General features: G+C 40.7%; 1 protein-coding gene across 2 annotated transcripts in view; it reads left to right on the forward strand.

The window, feature by feature from the left end:
- Positions 1 to 20,363, forward strand: part of fam20cb (FAM20C golgi associated secretory pathway kinase b) — a 48,954-nt gene that overhangs the window by 19,184 nt on the left and 9,407 nt on the right. The window lies entirely within an intron of this gene.

Raw genomic sequence — 20,363 nt, forward strand, 5'->3', positions numbered from 1 at the left:
GGACCTGCAGTCCAGACATGTGACGATTGAAATCAATTGGCATATCATGAAATAAAAATAAGTCAAAGTAGACTCTGAACTGTTGAGCAGCTGAAGTCATATATCAAGCAGGAATGGGAAATGAAGTGCCTTCAAAATTAAAACAATTGATCTCCTCAGTTCACCTAGAGTGTTGTAAAAAAAAAAAAAAGAGGTGATGTAACACAGTGGCAAACATATCCCCATCCCAGCTTTTTTGAAATGTGTTACTGGAATCAAATTCAAAATGAGCCAATATTTCTTAAAAAATTTGGTTTGAACATGTTATGTAGTCTTTCTGCTTTATTACCATATAGGTTTCAATTGGCCTGCAAATCATTGCGTTCTCTTTCAATTTAACGTTTACACAGTGTCACAATTTTTCTGGAAATGTCTAAAACTGAAAACTGTTTTTGGTCAGTCACAGGTCAACCATTCCTCCTGCGCTGGCCATTTTACACACATTCGTATGCTGTAGGCATCGCATTAGAAAGATTTCTTTAGAGACAGTGGGGAGTGAATTGACCAAACAAATCTTTAAAATGTACATATAGACGTGTGGGTATTTATCCTTTAAAAATCAGTTTGTGTGGTCAATCAGTCAAGTACGGTTTTCCAAACACACAGCCATCGGCTCATTTAACCATTTGACCTTTCATTCCAGCGCTTCATGATGCTTCTTACATTGTTCTCCAGCTTCTCTCTCTTTTCTCGGCTTCCTTTGTGACTGTCCGTAGGCTGTTGTCTATTTTGCTTTGTTAGTTTTCTCCCATCACTCCTTTTCACCAACACTCACTTTCTTTTCTTCAGCCACACCTGTCAATCTCTGGTCTTATTGGCAGAATAGAAAGTGAGAGGGGAGGACTGCTAGCGTCAACTAAAACAGCGCCTTCGTCTTCTCTACCTCTTCTGATATGATCTGAGGGATTCAGTTGTACTGGGAACATTCCTTTTTGTTTTGTCCTGTGACTTTCTTTCTCTTGTAGTCCTTGCTTCTCTGGAAAGTCTGAATCTGTTGTTTATTGTACCTCTTCTTGCAAATGTCTTTTTTCCTGCTCATAAAGTCGCCCAGACAGACTTATAAATGCTTAACGAGGTCAGTTTTGTTTTGTACTTTCTGGCAGCGTCCATCCATTCAGGTTCCTCTTGGTATTTTAGGTTATAATGGTGGTTCCTCTGAGGTTTGAGGAGTACGATGTGCCTTTTCCTTTTGTTTACTGCTCTTACATAACAGAGGAACTGACTCGTGATGTTAGTGAGACGTGATGAAGAATGTGTCTTGTATGTTTTGTAGCTGGATACCCTCCTGGATACCTTCCTCATTCCATTTGATTTCTCGCTGTTTGTCTCTCAGCCTCCATCTTATAGTTTATCTCTGCTTTTATCCATCTCTTCTGCTTCCACTCTGTTTTTCCCTGGATGTTTTTGCAGCAGCTCCATTGTGGCATTCCTTTGGTGCCCTTGCGATGCTAGTCCCGTGGCTCCAGGGTTTCCCTTTGTGTGTTTATAGAGTATTTATAGGCGCTGGGCTCTGTTTTCTATCTGCTTATCAGAAGCCACCGTGTACCCCACCCACCAATTTACCCGACACAACCCTGGGATTTCAGGACACCACAGGCCCTGGCTTCAGACACAAAACTCCTCAGACCTTGATGCCTGCCCTTCTCCTCTCTCATCGGCTTCTTTCACTTAATTTGGGTCACACTGATTCACCACCACTATTTTTTCATAATTTCTATTTTATTTTACCATCTCTCCCTCTCTGCTAACCCACTTTCTTGGGGTTTCTCGCTCATTACTCAGTGCTTTCACAAAGCATTCATAGCTCTGAGACTCAGTGTCCTTCGCTGCCCCGCAGTGGTTTTCTGCAGTAGCATCGGAGTACCCTGCTTCTGCTCTTGGCATGTGTGTATTACTTTGGCTGATGTGAACTGAAAACTGCCAGAGATTTTTGTGTCATAAATCAGACATTCTAGTCATCTGTCATGTTCCCAAATCACAGCACTGAACATTTTTACACAATGTCTCTGTTCCGTCTTTTGCAGCAACACTTGAGTCAAAAGTGGAGACGCAGCAGACCACAAGTTGGATCCTGTTACACTGGCATGTCACCGCCCTCTAAGCCAGGCGGCGAAAAAACTGTGTAATTAGACTAATTGTCCTAGCAATAAATTTCAATCCAGACATGAAAGAATTTAGAGAAGGGTGGTGGTAGTGGTGTGTGTGTGTGTGTGTGTGTGTGTGTGTGTGGGGGGGGGGGGTAGATTACTGTACTAATTGCTCACATAGTTTGCAGCCCATGTTCAGAGCATTAGGACACGACAAATAGTTTTAATGGTGGAGCTTGGTGCAGTGGTGGATGGTGAGTAATTTTAAGCCAGGGCTGATTAAAGCAACTCACAAGTTGAGGCGCAGTTAAATGAAATGGTGCACAGCAGCCACAGGATTAAAACAAAAAACAAAAAAAAACACCTCAGTTGTTTGTAGTGTGTTGTGTGACTCAGAGATAGGACGAGAGAGACAGAGTGTGTGAGAGAGACTGAGACAACGTGGGAGGCAGACGGGAAGAATCACTGCCTGGCAGAGTGGGCCACTTCAACTGGATTTAATGGGACGTTGCTAACGGATGTATGAATGGTTTATCTCCTCTCATCTAATTCAGCTCCACTCTCTCCTCATTGTCAGACATTCTGAATGAAGCGAGGCAGTGCAGGTGAATACAGGGAAAATCCTTTCATCCGATCCTAATGACTTTATAAGTTAAATATACTACTGCTATTACAATGTTGTTCCCATAATCAGATTAGTGAATTAGCTTTTGACAGCATTTTTTGTGAGTGGGGTTTACAGCTTCATTTAGATAACAAAAAAAAACGTAGAACAATATAAGGGAGTTTTTAATAAATAACTGCTAAATACAAGCTTTGGAGATGCAGTTCCCCAAACATATTAAAAGATGGAACATTTTCTGACATTATTCACTGATACTCAAGAAAATCAGAGTAACCTATACTCAATGTGTAACATGCGAAAACTACAAGGCAAAAACAACAAGTTGTGGTTGTAGGGCAGCTGCTGTTTGTTGTGTGGCTATGCTTTAATCAGCCAGCCAGTGAGACAGCCAACCAACATTTCTGACATGTCAGAAATCCATGTATTTGTTCAGGAGCAGGACTGTTTTTTTTTAATATTACACAACAGAATATGAAATACTTTAGATACTTCAGAAGCTCAAAGTTTAAATAAATCCAGGCAGATTCATGTTTTCACCTGTGGTGTCTTACATTTATCATTCATTCAGGATAGAAACTTGTGAATAGAAAGTTGAATTATTTAGCATCCATACAGTGTAGACTTTTTTGTTTCAAAAATTGTGCTCTCACATAAACAACAGCCAGCCCTGGCCCAAGCTCATCTGCTGCACTAAACATTCCTGACTACACGTTATGGTGATTAAAAGCTATCCCATTTTGTCTCTAAATTAGCACTTAACTATCAATATTCCTCACTACTCTGACCATCAGTAGCATCTCTTTCTTTTTTTCTCTCTCTTTCTTTCAAGTCCAGAGTCACAGGAAATGAGGAAAACCCATTAGCTGGGTGGTTTTAGCTGTAGCCCCATCCCTCTCTCTGTACTCCAGGCCGGTGGAAGTGTACTCTCGCCCTCTGGGCCTGCATGACAAGGGCAGAGGAAATGGCCAGGCATTAATGGCAGCTTTGATTACTTTCCTGTCACTAATGTAACCAACATGAAAAGACAAGAAGAAGAGAGGGGTGACTTCAGCCCCAATCAGAGGCAATCTGATGACATCTACATGTAGCCAAGCCATACTTACTGTGCCATTTGGAGAACACACAGGGCTTCAGGGGGACTACATTATTCAGCCACCACATACCCTCAAGCGCACCCTTCTCATCCGTATATCTGGATAATGATTAGTAACTAGGGGGCTTACAGGGGCTGTGATCGCTGTCCTCTCTCAGCCTTCTGAAGTCAGAATGGTGCTGCTGTTTGCCACAGGTTGTTAGTGTTGTCTGCTGTTGCCAGTGGCAGTCTGAGATGTAGAGGTGTGTGTTGAGAAGCTGCACACGGGTGTAGACATATTGGGTGTGGCAGCTAGTCATGCAACAAGCTCTAAGACATGGAAAACTGCTACATGTGCGAAGCTGGATATAGTGGAGGGGGAGGAAAATGCATTGTGCTGAAATTGGGCAAATATGTTTGTTGTTATGAGTATGGGCTCACTTTGGATGGAGTTTCCATGGTGCGCCTGTGTTTGAAAGGCAAACAGAAAGGACACGTCACAGGATTTGGAAGCATCTTTTGAGAGCACAATAAAAAGTGGGAAAAAAATCTGTTGAATCTGATGGTACAGTACTCGATTTTATATAATTGAATCTGAGGATTTCTTTAACAAAGCATGTAGTGACCACGGTTCAGTTCAAAAAATTAGCTGCTTCTCGATGGGCTCGTTGCAGCTTGGAAGATATCCACCAGAAATGCGACTTTGTCACAGTAACTTATTATTTACTGTAACTTAGTATTTACTGTATTTACTGCAGCTTATTATTTAACCTGCCCTATGTAAACCACTCAGTTGAAAGTAATTAAATGTATTAGTCAATCAATACATCGAAATGAACCTTGCAGTCTTTTAGCAATGTTATAGGCTCTTAAATGTTGCTCTGCTTTTCAGTAAATTGAATATTTTGGCATTTTTGTCTGTTGATCGAACAAAACCTTTTAATATCACGTATTTTTCAGTGTTTTCTTTAACTTTACAGACCAAAGATTTAATCATCAATCATTGTGACAATAATCATTATTATGCTTGTCTAAATGAATTAAAAGAAAGAATCATAACTTATATAAATATTTATTTTGTTAGACTTTTTCAATTTGCAATGTAATATCAGCTCAACAACTGCTGCAGTTTGGCTTTACCCATCGGGGTTCATTTCAGCCGCTAAGATTAGCTCTGCTTTCTTAGAGGCTCTGGGTCCCTGAAATGTTTGTATAACTACATTTCCAATTTCCTACTGTATATGAATTTCCCCAAGGGTAACGGTTTGTCATATAAAAGCTGATCATGTGCTCTTAGTGCAGACATGTTACTCGTTCAGTTCACCATTGGAGTCTGTGCCTAGTGAAGCTTTTTGAGTATCAACCTGAGTAAATAAGAGCAGCACGAGAGCCTGTACTGGACCTAGCTACACACATTGTACAGACATTTATTGGAAATTACTAAATCTAAATGCAAATCATTCAGTCTGTTTAAAGAATATATATATATATATTTATATATATATATATATATATATATATATATATAATAGCGCACTTTTAAGTGGCCTTGGACTTTTGGCTGAAGTGGAGAAGAACACTCTGTTCTTTCTAATTTACAAGCTGTAATTTGCCTTATTTCCCTAAATTATTGATACTTTTGTGAAATCTTCTCAGTGTACCAGGTAGATGAATGAAAACCTTAGAGCAAAAAATACAAGGCTGTCTTCTAAATAGCGGGTAGTAAGTATCTGAAGGGAGAAAGCTGGACTGCAAAGATGTCCTAACCTGGTGTGAAGAGAATCTTCCTTTCAGAATTTGACTAATTTGCATGCCATTTCCGACCAGAGCTCGAAAGATAATAACAGAGAAGAGTTTTTGCACTAACATGTCAAATCTTTCCTTAATGTCTTTTTTAATAGGACTTCAACTGCTATATATCCGTCTGTAAATGCATTTAAATTACTGTAAGATCTTTATGGAAAGCTAATAATGTGAGACAGGATCCTGGTGGGTCAGGAACTGTTAACCCGCATTATGTCTTGCTGCTGAGCTGACTGACTGCAGTGTGACGTTCTCTGTTGTGTACCAGTGTTGATCGGCCTTGTCCAGCTGTTTCCAGACAGACTGCTCTGGCCTCTCTCCTGGGGGATGCACTTACTCTTTACTCGCATCATTGTACATTTCACACCATAAAGATCTGTGTGTGTGTGTGTGTGAAAACAGCCATTAGCTTGTGTGTGTTTGTGTGTGTGTGCGTGTGTGTGTGTGTGTTTGTGATTTCAAATTCTGCTTTTCCACCTGCTCACTCAGCATCAAACCTTACTGGCCACAGCACTGCCTGCTGTACACAGCTTCTCTCTTTTCCCCAATCACAGATCACAGTGAATGTGATTCTCCTGGTTGCTCCTGCTGTGTCCTTGGAAGTTCACTTAGTGTCAACCAGGGTCTTATTGGCTGAAACCTGCACAATGGCCCCAACATATGTCTATGAGATTGTCACTTCCTCTGGAAATGAATCTGCTTTCAACAGAAACATCGCTGCCTTTCTCTTCTCCTTTCATCCTCTCCTTATAATTCTATTAGCACGGCCTATTCAGGAATCGCCTGATAAGTCTGCGGCACAATAAGTGCCTCGATGGAGAGGTTCTTTTGGGGCTTGGATGGCACTGGGCTGTATGATGTTTCATAGAGCTGTAGCTTTGTTCTCGCTAGTGTAGCTACTAACAGTGACTGCTGTGAGTACAGTAAGCTGCCGTCTCTCAGCTCTGAGAGGGGCTTGATGAGCTTAGAAAAGGCCCATGTCTTTGCAGGGGTTGTCATGCTTTCTGATATCACAAATGGCACAATATGGCTTTCTGTACATGTGTATGTCTCACTGCACTTGGATACACCTACGTATGCAAGCCTACAGAAATATATGCAAATGTAATATACTGTAGCACATCCATACAGTACATTTGCACTCAGTGACACACGGTTAATGACACTGATTCGTCTTTGCTGCCTCAGGGAATATGTACGTGTGTGTGCCGTTAAGCCGTGTCAGACAGAGAGCTATAATCTGGAGTGAACAGTTTTGTTGCATGGATATATTCTGACATATATATCCTTAATGTTCTGCCTAGAATTAAAAGCTTTTCTGACCTTGCACTGTGTTTGTGTGCAGAGTCAGGGGGTCCAACGTTCGCATCTATGATGCAATGCGATGACGAACGCAGCCCGTTGAGCAACTCCCATGAATATTCTGTGGTTACAGGGCAGGCCTGTTGACTTTACATGAACATTGAGACGGAGACACAAAGACAGCGGAGGCAATGTCCAGACGTAATATCAGAGGGAAAAGAAAAGATACAACATGTTAAGCACAAAGAGAAAGTCATGAGACCACAATATCCAGCCATATAACATCATTAAAACATAATTACATGTCTTGTTGCAGGTGCAGGATAAACAGCTTTATATTTAACAACACACTCTTCACCTCACTTCTTCCCCTCCTTTTCAAACATTTATCTTTTCATTTCTCCTCTCTTGCTCTCACCTCTTTCCCTCTTCTTCCTGCATCACGTGCATCAGTATGTACATGTGGTACCACCAGGCCTTCTCGCTAATACCTTCTAATAAATCCATTGCACACTGCGAGAGCAGAAGAGCAGATGAGCAGATGAGGGGATTGAGGGAAGGAAGACGAGAAACTGTGAGGAGGAGAAAGGCGGGCATGAATAATGAAAAGCGCCAGAGCTCACGCTGTCCCATCAGGCCCGGCGACAACTCGGCATCCTCCTGTGCTGTTTTGGTTACAGGCAGATGAGGGCTGCGCACGCAGAGGGAGAGGGAGATAGAACCAGAGAAAAATGGCCTGAGAAGGTAGCGAATGGATGTGTACTACGTGCTCTGAGTGCTAAGGGCAGGAGCTGGGGAAAGCAGAGCAGCTGATAATTAGCAGTAATTGTTGTTCAGGGAGGTAAAAAAATGGCAATTGGGTTGTGTTTCATCTTAGGCAGGAGAAACTCTCTGTTTATGACAGAGAGTTTCTCCTGTTCTCTGCTGTGTTTGCTTGAAACAATTTTCTATTATATTTAATCTCAGCTGCATAGAACCAAGGAGAAAAACGCTCTATTAATCAGTCATTGTAAAACGATAATTACATTGATTACTGAAGAGACCGAGCAGGCACAACCCCGGGGGCCCAACAGGTGAGGGGAGCAATGGGCCACACCCTCTGAAGTTACTGTTCATAGATCTTTTTTGAAAGAACTCAATTGAAAGAAAATGACTAAAGAAAGATGAACAACAACAACAACCACAATGACAAAAAGCAACCTGAAACTGTTCAAAAGAGGTTCAAAATGACCAAAAACACAAATACAGTGTCCATAAATAGGCATCATATAGCTAGCAATAGACATTATTTACACATAATGTCCAAAACAGACACAAAACACGAAACAAATGTAAAATTTTTACAAACAGATTCAAACGACTACAAGGAAAAGATGGGGGAGTTTTCTTTGTCTTTGCCGAAGAGCACATCTTCTCAGGCAGCTGTAGCTCAGTTGGTAAGGCAGTTGACTATGGACCACAGGGTCAGTGGTTTGATCCCCGCTCCCGGCTACATGTGGAAGTTTCCTTGGGCAAGACACTGAACCCCAAGTTGCTCCTGGTGGGTCAGGTGAGCACCTTGCATGGCAGCAACTGCCATCGGTGTGTGAGTGTGTGTGTGAATGGGTGAATGGGAATCAATATTGTAAAGCGCTTTGGATAAAAGCGCTATGTAAGCGACTATTTACCATTCTCATCCCAAAATGTCCAAAACCAAATGACTGTCATGGCTGTTCTTTTTCTCACTCTGTGCCAGTGTTTCAACATCTCTTTTTACTCGCCCTCTTATCCCCCCTCAGGCAGCCGACTGTTCAGAGAGAAACCGGCTTTTAGAGCTGTATTTACCCTGCATGTGCATGAACAGGTAAAATTATTTCCTCATATGATATCATGTCCGCTGGGTGTTTTCTCAGCCTGATTATGTGTATTTGACCACCACCCATGAAAATGCAAATTAATAATTAAAGAGTAAAACGTTGTCTGCAGGTAGTTTCGCTACGATCTTGTACTTTCTGACATCAGACAATGTAGCTGCAGTGATCAGTCTGTAAAATGTAACATGTTAAGAAATATCTGAGATATAAATGATGAAACCTGTATTCTAATATTTGAAAACATTACTGTAATTCATAGGGCAGCATTTTTATCAGCTTTCATCATGTGTCCCTGCAGACTCACCTAGAAGCCTGGAGTGTTTACTTAAATTAGGCAAATGAAATGCTAACTCTGTTCTGTAGGGTTTGTGTTTGTTATCGGAGGTTTCAAACAAATATCTACTGTATGTCAGCGTCTGTCACGCTACATCCTGCATGTTTCATTTCCTTTTTTATGGTACCCGATAAACCACATTGGCTCATCAGGAGTAAAATTGACCTGCTGTAATGAAACAAAGAAGATAAAACAAATACACAGATCAGTTAGTCAAAAAACAGTAACTTGATCAACAATTTTAATTAATTAATCTCATAAGTAATTTGAAGTAAAAGTTAAAGTAAAGCACAAAAGTCAAACATGTTATAATATATATTTTTATTTCCAGCCTCTGAAGTATGAGACTGTGTTGCTCTCCTCAGTCTCGCAAAAGACTGCTGACATTTATGCACAATAACCAGCTGACTATGGACTATTTCATTATTAATTTGCATTTCCATAGCTTGTCAGACAGATATAATCAGGCTTAGAAAACACACAGCGAACATAATGTCATACGAGGAAATAAAGTTACCTGGTCCTGCACATGCAGTGTAAATAAAGCTCTAAAAGCAGGTTTCTCTGTGAACAGTCGGCTGCCTGAGGGGGATAAGAGGAGGAGTGAAAAAGAGATGTTGAAACATTGGCCCAGAGTGAGAAAAAGAACAGCCATGACAGAGCTGTAAAGGAGCAGCTCTGTGTGTAGTTACATGGGGGCCGGGGCTGTAAGCTTTTGTCGCTGCACACTGGAGAGGAAAGCTCAGTGTAGGTGAGGGAGCTTACAGCTGATGGAGAAAATTGCAGCTGAGTATTGAGCAGAAAAGGTCACTGACACACAGCTTTCAGTAAAGCGAAAGTATAGACAGTCATTCTTGTCTTTTTAGGATTAGACGTATTACTGTGACAAGAACCATTTCTTGTAATTATTTAAACATGCATTTGTAGGCTATGGCTCTATCAAGCATTATTAATTTACTTGAATTATGAAGTCATCTTAACGGAGGCTTGCAAAATTGTTTGCAGGAATAACGCAATGCCTTCTTAGCCGACCTTTAACCACTAACGGGAACCTGCTTCTCATTATACTGTAGCAGCCATTTTCTGACCCTACCTATCAAGCTACACACTCATACGGATGAGCTGCTCAATTCCAATTACTCTGCTGTGATTGCAATGGAGTCACAAAAACCTACAAAGGCTGTTCAACAAAGCACGACCACACACACACACACACACACACACACACACACACACACACAATGACAGAAGAGCAGGAGTTGCTCGCTGTTGTTGATGCCAGGAGAATTCAGAGAGGCTGCATCAATCTTGTCATCAAAAATCAACATGCTTGTTAGTCTGTGCGTGCCTGTGTGTGTGTGTGTGTGTGTGTGTGTATGGATAGGCTTGGTTGTGCCCATGTGTGCAACTGGATTGTTTTGTGTGTATGCGTGTGTTTAGAAATGAGATTCACCTTTTGGTCTGGGCGAGGTTTTACTGGACTGTGGGTCGATAGATCAATGTTGAGTGGAAGGCACACACTCAGCAGAGCCAGAATAGCTCTGGAAAGGCCACGGCAATCAGTCTTAGCCAAGCCTGTCCCCTAATCATCCAGTGGAGATTCTCATTTTGAATGGAGGCTATTTTTATAAACTGGCACTTGAAGCACTTCCAATGAAGTCAAATATGCAGCAATTACAGATATGGATAATTAAATGTGATGACGCATTTGCTGTCTATACCAAACTGTGATTGTTAATTGCGCATCGCTGCTGTTTAACTCTCCTAATTTACCACTAAAATGTATGACAAGTATGAATGTTACAGCAGCACGTCAGACTATAAGTTAATGAAACAATACTCAGAGGCAGGGGGAGCGGTTATCATCGTGCTGGCTGAGTTAAATGTTAATGTGCTCAGTCCAAACCACAGATTGATAGCTGGCAAGCTTTAATGGAAAATAAATAACCCTGATCAAAAAAAGGCTAACATTCATCAAGAGAGTGGGGCTTCCTAATAATACTGGAGCTGCTTTCTGTCCACCATTGTGGTTTAGCTTAACCAGTCCAAAGCTTTTTTGCCTCAAAGAAAAGCGTGTTTAACCAAAGACTAATCTGATTTGCACCATTTCACTTTCAACTGCAATAAAAAGTGTAATCAATCAAAATATGTATGTAATTTTATTTGAGAAGTTTCAAAACATTTTAGGCGGTGATTATTGTTACAACCCAGAGAAATAAGGATTGATTCACATTAACATTGTTTAATTTGTTCATTCTTAGAAAATAACTTCCCCGATAAAGAACTGCCTTTACTCGTGGGTAATGTCTTTCAGTCTGCCATAGACCTTCATTTCTGCACAATTAAAAACACATCAGCCCGTTTTTCATTCCAAAGCACCTCGTTAAATATATTTATTTAGAATTCCACCAGAGATCTTCCAAATGGGCAGTTGACTGGCTTAATTCAAGTGGGGACAATAATGTTTGTTTATTGTTGGTTTTAGTATCTATATGGGCAGTGATGAAAATGCTGTTAACTAATGACCAAAGTTATCCTTTATGTACAGTAACAGGATGTCAGCTGACCACATAGGTTAAGACAGTTGACACAATGTTGAATTATTGCTCTTGTGCACCATCTTGTGAGGATATACCTGCCTTTCTCTCGGCGACCTGGAGTCCATGTTTTACCATGGTGTTAGATAACATCACATTATCTATATCTTTACTGCTTGATTTATTCAATAAACAGTAATAAACTAGCCTATTTTCCTTCTATTATTTTTAAAGGAAGAGAATTGAAGTATAACTTGTTCCTTAAAAGAAAATTGGGCGTAACAATGTTCATTTGTCTGCTAAACTAACTTCTTCACCGTAGAACACATTAAACCAAATCTCCATGAAATTCGTTGATTTATATAACAGTGCTAAGTGTAGGTATTATGTCCTCTCCACTGCTTGACACATCTTAAGACCTTGAAAAAATACTTTGACCTGAGCTATTACATGTTTCTACTACACAGCTCGCTATACACTCGCAGTCCATAAAACTGTGTAGCGTGATGTGACTCCATGGTCAGTATGCACCACTACACCCGTGAGCAGCTCCGTGTGAGCTGACTGATGGTGGCATAGCTTCATTGGTGTTGTTCGCTTGAAAGCTTAATGAATGGTACAGATTAAGGATCATCTTTTATGCTGTACGGAGAAATTCATCATCTTTCCACACATACACACACGTAATCCACCTCTGCTGTAGAAAACACGTCAGTTGTCCTTTTTTATGGGAATTCAATGATGCATTTTAGCACTTAAGACGTTCATGTTAGCTCGTCGACACATTCTATCGTGCCTTCATGTTGCATTTATTTCTATTTATTTTTCTGTCTCTTAGTGCGGATGACATTTATTCGGTGGATTTAAACTTGTCCTTCGTCTGTGTTTCCTTTTCCACACCTCATTCAGTCCCTTCCTGTCTCTTTCTGTCCATCCTTTCCACTCCACTTTCAAGGTGGAAGAAGTGGTGTCAGGCATCTTACTATTCTTCACATTCCCATGCGCTGTTTATAATCAAAAGCAATTTAATTACCTCGTAGCTCCTCCTGAATTCCTGCTGGCTTTGATTCTTTGGAAATTAAATAAAACATGTTTGAATATTCACTGGGATTATTTTTTTAGACATGGAAGCACAACCCCTGGTGTCTTACTGGATATTTCATTCAGTGAAGCCAAACAAAGACACGCATACACACTCACACACACACACACACACACACACACACACACACACACACACACACACACACACACACACACTCCCTGTCTCTGGCTGGGACCCAGCCACAGAGAGCGAAGTTGACAGGCAGAGGTTGATGTTTTTTTTTCCCCTAATAAACAAAAACTCACAGACACAGTAGAGGAAGACAGACATGCCGAGATGAGAGGTGGTGCTGTATTAGGACTTATACTGTTAGGAGGAGGCATCATGTACAGATAAGGAGATGGATCTTGCTGTCAGAGGCAGCGGTATATCTGTTTCATATTATGTTGCGATGATGGCTTCATCTTTATGGCCTGTTTATCTGCCCAGGATATTTACAGGATGACATGACAACGACTCAGGCAGCGGGAGAGGACGAGGAGGCCTGACGGAGCAGTGTAGCTGCCGGGGTATTACTGTGTACTCTGCCTCCCTGCTTGTGTTTACATGCCTTTAATGCAAAGACATTGACAATGCAGATCAGCGCACACCTGACCTTTTCTCTTCCTTTTCTCCTGCCATCATCTAAAAAGCCTCTCAATAATAATCTAGTTGAACACCCTTCTTCCAGTGTCTCCCTCCCCCTTCCTCCTTCCCCTTACATCTAGCACTCTTCATGGTGTCTTGCCACACACTAAACCTCTAATAGCTGTGTTTTGCTCAGTGATTTTCATTTAGGACTGTTCTTTGCTGAAGCACAGACCTCTTTGAAGAGGCTCCAGATAGAGAAAAAAAAACGAAAAAAAAAAAAACGTCTGTTGTGTTTTGAAGACGTTGGCTATTTATTCAGGATGACTGCATTTACATGGTGTTAGCCTCGAGGACACAGAGGCTAAACTTAAAACAGGGCAGTTGCTTTTTAAAATGAATCTGAATTCACTGTATTGTTATTATCTTCAATTATACAAACTGTGATGTATTTGAGCTTGAATTGGTGAGTGCAGTTACCATGCATACTGGAGAGACACCAGGCTGTAACTATTCATTCAGTGTGTGAAGCCATGTATGTGCATGTGTGTGTTACTCGAGTTGTCAGTGCTCTGTACTGTATTGTCTCTTTTTTTATGTGTCTCTTCACTTCCTTTTATTTGTCTATTCAAAACTGTCTCTGCCTACATGTTTGCGTGAAAGCATCTACCTATATATGTGTGTGTGTGTGTGTGTGTGTGTGTGTGAGTCTGTGTGTCAACAAGAGAGGGAGTAAGGGAGCGAGAGCACTGCTGGAAGGAAACAGCTGTCTCTCTGTGTGTCAGCCCTGGGATCTGAAGGAGTAAGAGGAGGAGGGGGGAGGGGTAGGAGCACTGCAGTGACAGCCGTCACACTTAGAAACTGTGACACGCAAGACACACACATAGTGACGACACACGCGAACACCTGGATCTTTATAGGGCTCTTTGGTGTTTGTTAGAAAATCCTGGAGTGAAATTTTTACTTCCTGACTAATTATGCTGCTGCACACTTACAGTCCGACTTTACGTGCTTTCAAAGGCTGCTGTGTTCATATGTTCAGACTGGAATCAGTATTCACTGTTTTCATGTCAAGTATTTGGGGTTTTTTCAATCCCAAATTAAACACATTTTATTTAATAGTTTGGAAAACAGCCTTTGAAACAACATCCAGCCATCAAGCGGTGAAGGATTTATTATTATATGTCCTTTAATCAACCGTTCATTAAAATGAGCAAATGTTAGTTTATGTGACACTAGTAAATGTAGTGTTTGAATGTTAATATGACCAGAGTAGAGCATTTTTCTTTCAACTAGCCGACAACATGACATCCAAATGGTGTTGCACCTTTTTTCTTTTCGTATTGGTTTCCTCATTTTCTTCTCTTTCCTCATTCATAAAAGAAAAACGTACTGTTGTGAAGACGCCTAGAGCTGTTTTTTTACTTTCTTACTTTCTTTCCTTTTCTTGCATTAACTCTCCTGTTTCTGACTTTCCTTTCCTTTCTTTCCTTTCTTCTCACTACATCTTTCCTGTACTTTTTGTTATAAATTTGTCTCTTCATCATCGTTTCCTTCTTTCTGTATTTCTGTCATTCTCTGTGTCCTTCCTTCCTCACAACATGTGTTTCATTCTACCGTCCTTTCTTGTCTTTTCTATGTTTTTCTGTTTTGCTTCGCACTCCCCTTGTTTCCTTAACTCTGTCTCCTTTCTTTCCGTCTTTCTTTGTCTTTTCCATCTTGCCCCTCCTGCTTTATTTTCTTCTCTCTATTCATTCTGCTCACTTTCTTTTCTCTTTTGTTATTTTTTCCTGTTTATCCTTTGGCCTGCAGATATAACATTTCATCTTCACTTACCACCTACATAGCACTTCCTCATACAAAACAACCTGTCACAGCTTCTCACTGGGGCACAAATCCTTGTCACAGACAGGAGATTACAGCAGAGGGTCACAGCATCTGACCCCAGTAAACAGTAGCACGTCTGGTCAAATGCAAATCACCATCTACACCTGTCTTATAAATTTGTGAAAGTTATTTTTCTCAAATTATTAAATGTCGGTGTTAAAAAAGTAGAACCTCACACATATTGTGCTCGAGATAAAAGAATGTATTTCCTCCTCTCTGTGCTGGATACACTGGAGATGTGACCCCTTATTTATGACCAATTGATGGGATTCTCTGTCTTACTCTGTCATGTATTTAAAGGCTACCTGCTCAACAGAGTAGAGTATAGTACAATGTAAAACTATGGGTTTTTGTCTGTATTTGTGTGTGTGTAGGTTGTGTTTGAGTGTGCACACACTTTGCCATGCCCATGGGTTTGACGGATGATGTGTGACAAGCGTACGGAGTCAGCCCTTTGGTGGGAACCCGCTGGGGCTGGAAGATGCCCTTGTCCTTTTATATTTTACAACTTTTTTTATTTTTTTAACTCCTCCACTCTGCTCCTCCTCTGTGCTGTGGCCCAGGACCATAGCTAAAGGCTTATGGTGATCAATTGGCAGTTTGACTTTGAAACTTTATAAAAACAATCTCTCTGCTATGCCCAAATACACAGATGCACAGAAAAAAAAAAGTAAAAGAAAAAAAAACATTTTGATGATCTTTCATTTATATAAATCAGCTCAGTTTCAAATGAAAGCTAAAAGTGGAGGAAGATACTGGAGCATTAGCAAGGATTTTTTAAAAAGAAGCAGGTTTAACACTGGAAACATGAAAAGAGAAAGAATATTAGGCCCACTGTACATTCACAGTGAAAGGCTTTGTGCTTAACTTTGAGCTCTCAAAACTTTTGGATTTTGCGTAATGAATGAAGCCTTGTAGCCACTGGGATGCAACACTGCTGTTTTTAAAAATGAGAAACATTGATTTGTGGTGAGAGCAATGAGACATGCTCAAATAAAATATTATATCACGGGCACAATAAGCCAGTGGAAGATCATTTCAACATTTTTAGAATTCTGTTAATTATAAATAAGAAAAAACAAATAGGGTAAATATAACTTCCAATGTTTTCTAAGTTCGATAAAGTGAGGTATCTTGGTTTGGTCTTGAAGACTACAAATTTTACAGCAGCTACTCTGTGTCTCAAACTGTTTGGAAGGGTTTTAAAAGAAGCTGGGAAAGTCTAATAAAAGATGCTATCAGGCAGGATTATGGGAAATGTGCGAACCAGCATTTTGGAGCTTGACGTATAATGTTAATATTTTAAACTCATAATAGTTTTGCTGCTGCTGCTTCAATTTTGACCATTCTTTTAAAAAGTTATGCCTTGCAAACCCATTTAGAATGATCATGGGTAAAAATAATTGGTGCCCCGAAATCCTGCCACAGTGTATCAGCAAACTGGATACTCATGGTTCAGGTTTCAGTTCGTCACTGTGTGCCTTTATGTGGAATGCACATAATTGATAAAACTTTTATTTAAACAGTAAATCTGAGGGGCGTATTTTATTTTTCAGATTCTCTCGACTTGATGTCAATAACAGTGTGAAAGGAAATGCTTCCACCTTTTTTTTCACTCTTTCATTCCTCCCCCTGTCTCCTGCTGGTGTTACAGGGTCAGCTACATATTGTGTATGCAGAGGTATTTTCCAGATGCAGCTTTATATTCTCTCACTACAGTGTGTTTGCTGTACTAGACCTCCGCTGACCTACTGGTTGCTCAAGCCCCTCGGAGAGGAGAGTGGAGCCAAGAAGCTGTCTGGCCACCCAGTGTAAACTATGTGTTTACAGCACGGCCGGGATCATACCGAGCCTGCTCAGCTCAGTGTGACTTCACCTGCTGTCAGTGATAAAGGATCTGCTGTCAGTGCAGACGGGCGACTTCAGTGGCACCATAGAGTCCTGCTGAAGGATGTACTGTTTCTTCTGTAGAAATGTTTGCTCATAAAGTATCTACTTATCATTCGGCATAAAACGCTGCGGATGTGTAAATATTTTAAAGGTTAAAACTTAACCAGTCAGTCAGAACCGAAAGGGACGACTAGCTCTTGAGCAACCACCATCTCTGCCCTTCTCTCTCTTTTCTCTGAGCTCAGTGCATACTGTGTACTCAAACATTTATAGACTTTATTATGTGGTCATGAATTTATGTATGTTTTCCCTGCGTTACGATGACTGCACCGCTTCCTCCACGCCTCTCCCCTAATGGATTGCTTGATCAGAACATGCTCAGATTTGCCTGAACACAGGTGCTGCTGTTCAAAGATTCAAACATAATGTTATCTAATGCCTATCAGTTGCGTGTTTGTTAGTTTAAAGAACGCTCAGAGACATTTGCTGCGCTTTGTCCTCTACACTGTCCCTGCTTATTCTCCCTGTTGAACTGCAGTACCTTTGTCAAATCAATCTCTTTTCCTTTTTCCTTTACTTCTTCCTCTCTCCTCTTTTTTTCTTGTCCTCTCTCCCTGTCAGGGGGGTGGGGGTGGGGGGTGGGGGGGTCATGCCATGCTCTAAATAACTTTATTGACATTTGAATTGGATGTGGATCATGGTAATTATCCAGCCTTCCTGCTTCCTGGCTGGTATTCAGCGAGAGGGGAGCATCAGTGCAGCCACATCTTAATGTTTGGCCACAGGCAGGGAAATTTGTCTCAAATTCAAACACATGCTCATAGTCACACACTGTACTGTTCACTCGTATTATGATTCAATTTCCTAAAGAAAACCAATGAGTCAGAATGCATCTTATTGAGCTGTGCTGCCGTATCTTTCCCTATAGAGACAACAATATAGCACAACTATGTGAAGTATGCTTGTGGATTTCTTTAAGGCTGAATGATCATGAATCATTGAACTACAATGTTTGCTCATGCTTAACCGCCAAGAAATCTCCATGACTACAGTCAGCACAGCAGTGAAATACTGGAAAGTTAAACTGTACTATCAGAGAGGTTTTGTCTATAGTCATTTTCTTATATACCTCACTACATTATGTCTTTTATATCTCTTTTGCTCTAAAATCATGGTATCATTTTCATAAGAATGTGTCCATGTCTTATTTTACAATAATCTGGTACTGTATAACACGATATGGGTATTGAGCTGATTTTTATGACTCGCAATCATGGAGTCAAGGGCAATTTCAAAGAAAGAGTTTGACATTTGGCCTTTGGGAAAATAACAGTCATCTACTTTGTTGCCAACACTTAGATGAGATCAATCTATAAATTGTAGTCGGCATGTAGCTAGTGTAGCTTAGCATAAAGACTGAAAACACAAGGAAACTACTTGCACCTCTTTTTTTATTGGGGTGCATACATATTTTTGACATGACTCACTTATGCCTTTCTTTATGCCTTATGCCAAAACGTCAACCAGTGCCTTTAAAATTGCCATCAACCAACCACCTCGATAAATGGTTCATTGAAGCTCATTAGTAAATGGAAATCTTTTTTTTTTTTTTTACTTTTTTCTACTAAATTATTAAATTAAAATTCAGCTTTAATCCTTCAATCTCACAACCTCATGCATTTGAAACACAACTTTGTCCAAGTCTTTAAATGTTATCTTCCAACCGTAGAGTATCACTGATTTATTTACCGGAGATTCACTTTCCTGACATTTGGCAGGAAATAAATTCAGAACCTGACTTTGCACAACTGTCCCCATCGATAAAACAGCTGTAGTCACATCTTACGCTGAACTGAATGATACTGTCCTGTTGCTGTGCTGAACAGCCTTGGTGAAAATAGACAAAGCTCTCCTCTTTTAAAGTCAGTATCTTTTTTTTTTTCTTGATGTAGAGCGAGAGCTGTGTCCCTGAAGCAAGACAATCCAGAAGAAAAGAGCGATACAATCAACAGACAGTGTTCGCCTTTACTGGCAGAGCCTCAATGGCAGTTTGGGAGTGAGGGATGAGCAGGAGAGAGGGAAAGAGGGAGAGGGGGGAGAAATAAAACAAGGAACATAGGTTAACATGACATCCTGCATATTGCATTATACTGGTGCTTATCATAGTGGAAATAATAAGCTCAGAACAATGTTCAAAGCTGCTTTAGCACAAAATCTCTCATCCACATCTTACTTTTCTGCTTACTTTGGTCAAACTTGGTCACTCATCTGCATATGGACGCCTATATAGGGTGAAGGAATATATAGGGTGGAGGAAGATTAGAGAAAGACAGAATGAGAGTGATAAAGAGATGAGAAAATTAAGGGAATTTTTAGTGGATGAGTGTGTTTCTGGGCTCCATGTTGGGTTAGCTAATGACTGGTGCATATGTCAGCCACACAGCTGTGGACTTACAATCAGCCAGCCAGCTGAGGAGAGGAGCGATGGATGGAACAGAGAGAGAGAAGAAGACGAAGAAGAAGAGGAGGAGTGAGGCAGACAGATAAAGTATTAAGCTGTGGATGCACAAAAAAAGCAGAGAAATCAGTTCTGTTTGAGGGAAGAAGAAGCAGAGGAGGTGAGATAGAGGATTTTGAGCAAAATAAACAGAGAGAGAGGCATCCGGAGGGAATAGAGAGAAAGAGAAGTTGCCAAGATAGTTTCCATTCTTCTCATCCTCCCTCAACTAGCTGAAGCAGAAATGGCAGAGGCTGCAGTCCAAATCATTACACTCAGCTGCCTTCCTGGAAAGTATTTACTGTTGTCAATGAAGAAAGCAAAGAGAAGGCAGGTTGCATAAAAAGAAAAACAACTTTTAAAAAGGAGCATTTCTGGAGAAAGACTGTAAAAAGGATGATGGACTGTGCTGTTCTCGTATTTTTCACAGGCATTAACATATTATCAATACCAAGCCACTTCTCAGACAGTCTCTTCACCTCCACTTCTTTTGACTTTGCTTCTTCACCCCGACCATCCCGTCTGTCCGGCCCTGTCCTGGCCCGTGTTCCATCAGCTCTGGGATTTAAGCCTTTAAGAGCCTCTTTTCCCTGCAGTAAGAGCTTTAAGGCAGAATGTGTGTGGAAAGCAGTTTTCTGGGGAAGGATCAGAGCTGGACAGAAATAGGTACAGATCGAGAACAGGGCTGGACTCTTCAGGAGAAAGTCTTTGACCTTGAATTGTCCTGCTATTTGGCACATCACAAAACAGCCACAGAAAGTCTGT

This window comes from Channa argus, chromosome 20 (genome assembly GCF_033026475.1).
Source record: "Channa argus isolate prfri chromosome 20, Channa argus male v1.0, whole genome shotgun sequence".
Classification (NCBI taxonomy): Eukaryota; Metazoa; Chordata; class Actinopteri; order Anabantiformes; family Channidae; genus Channa; species Channa argus.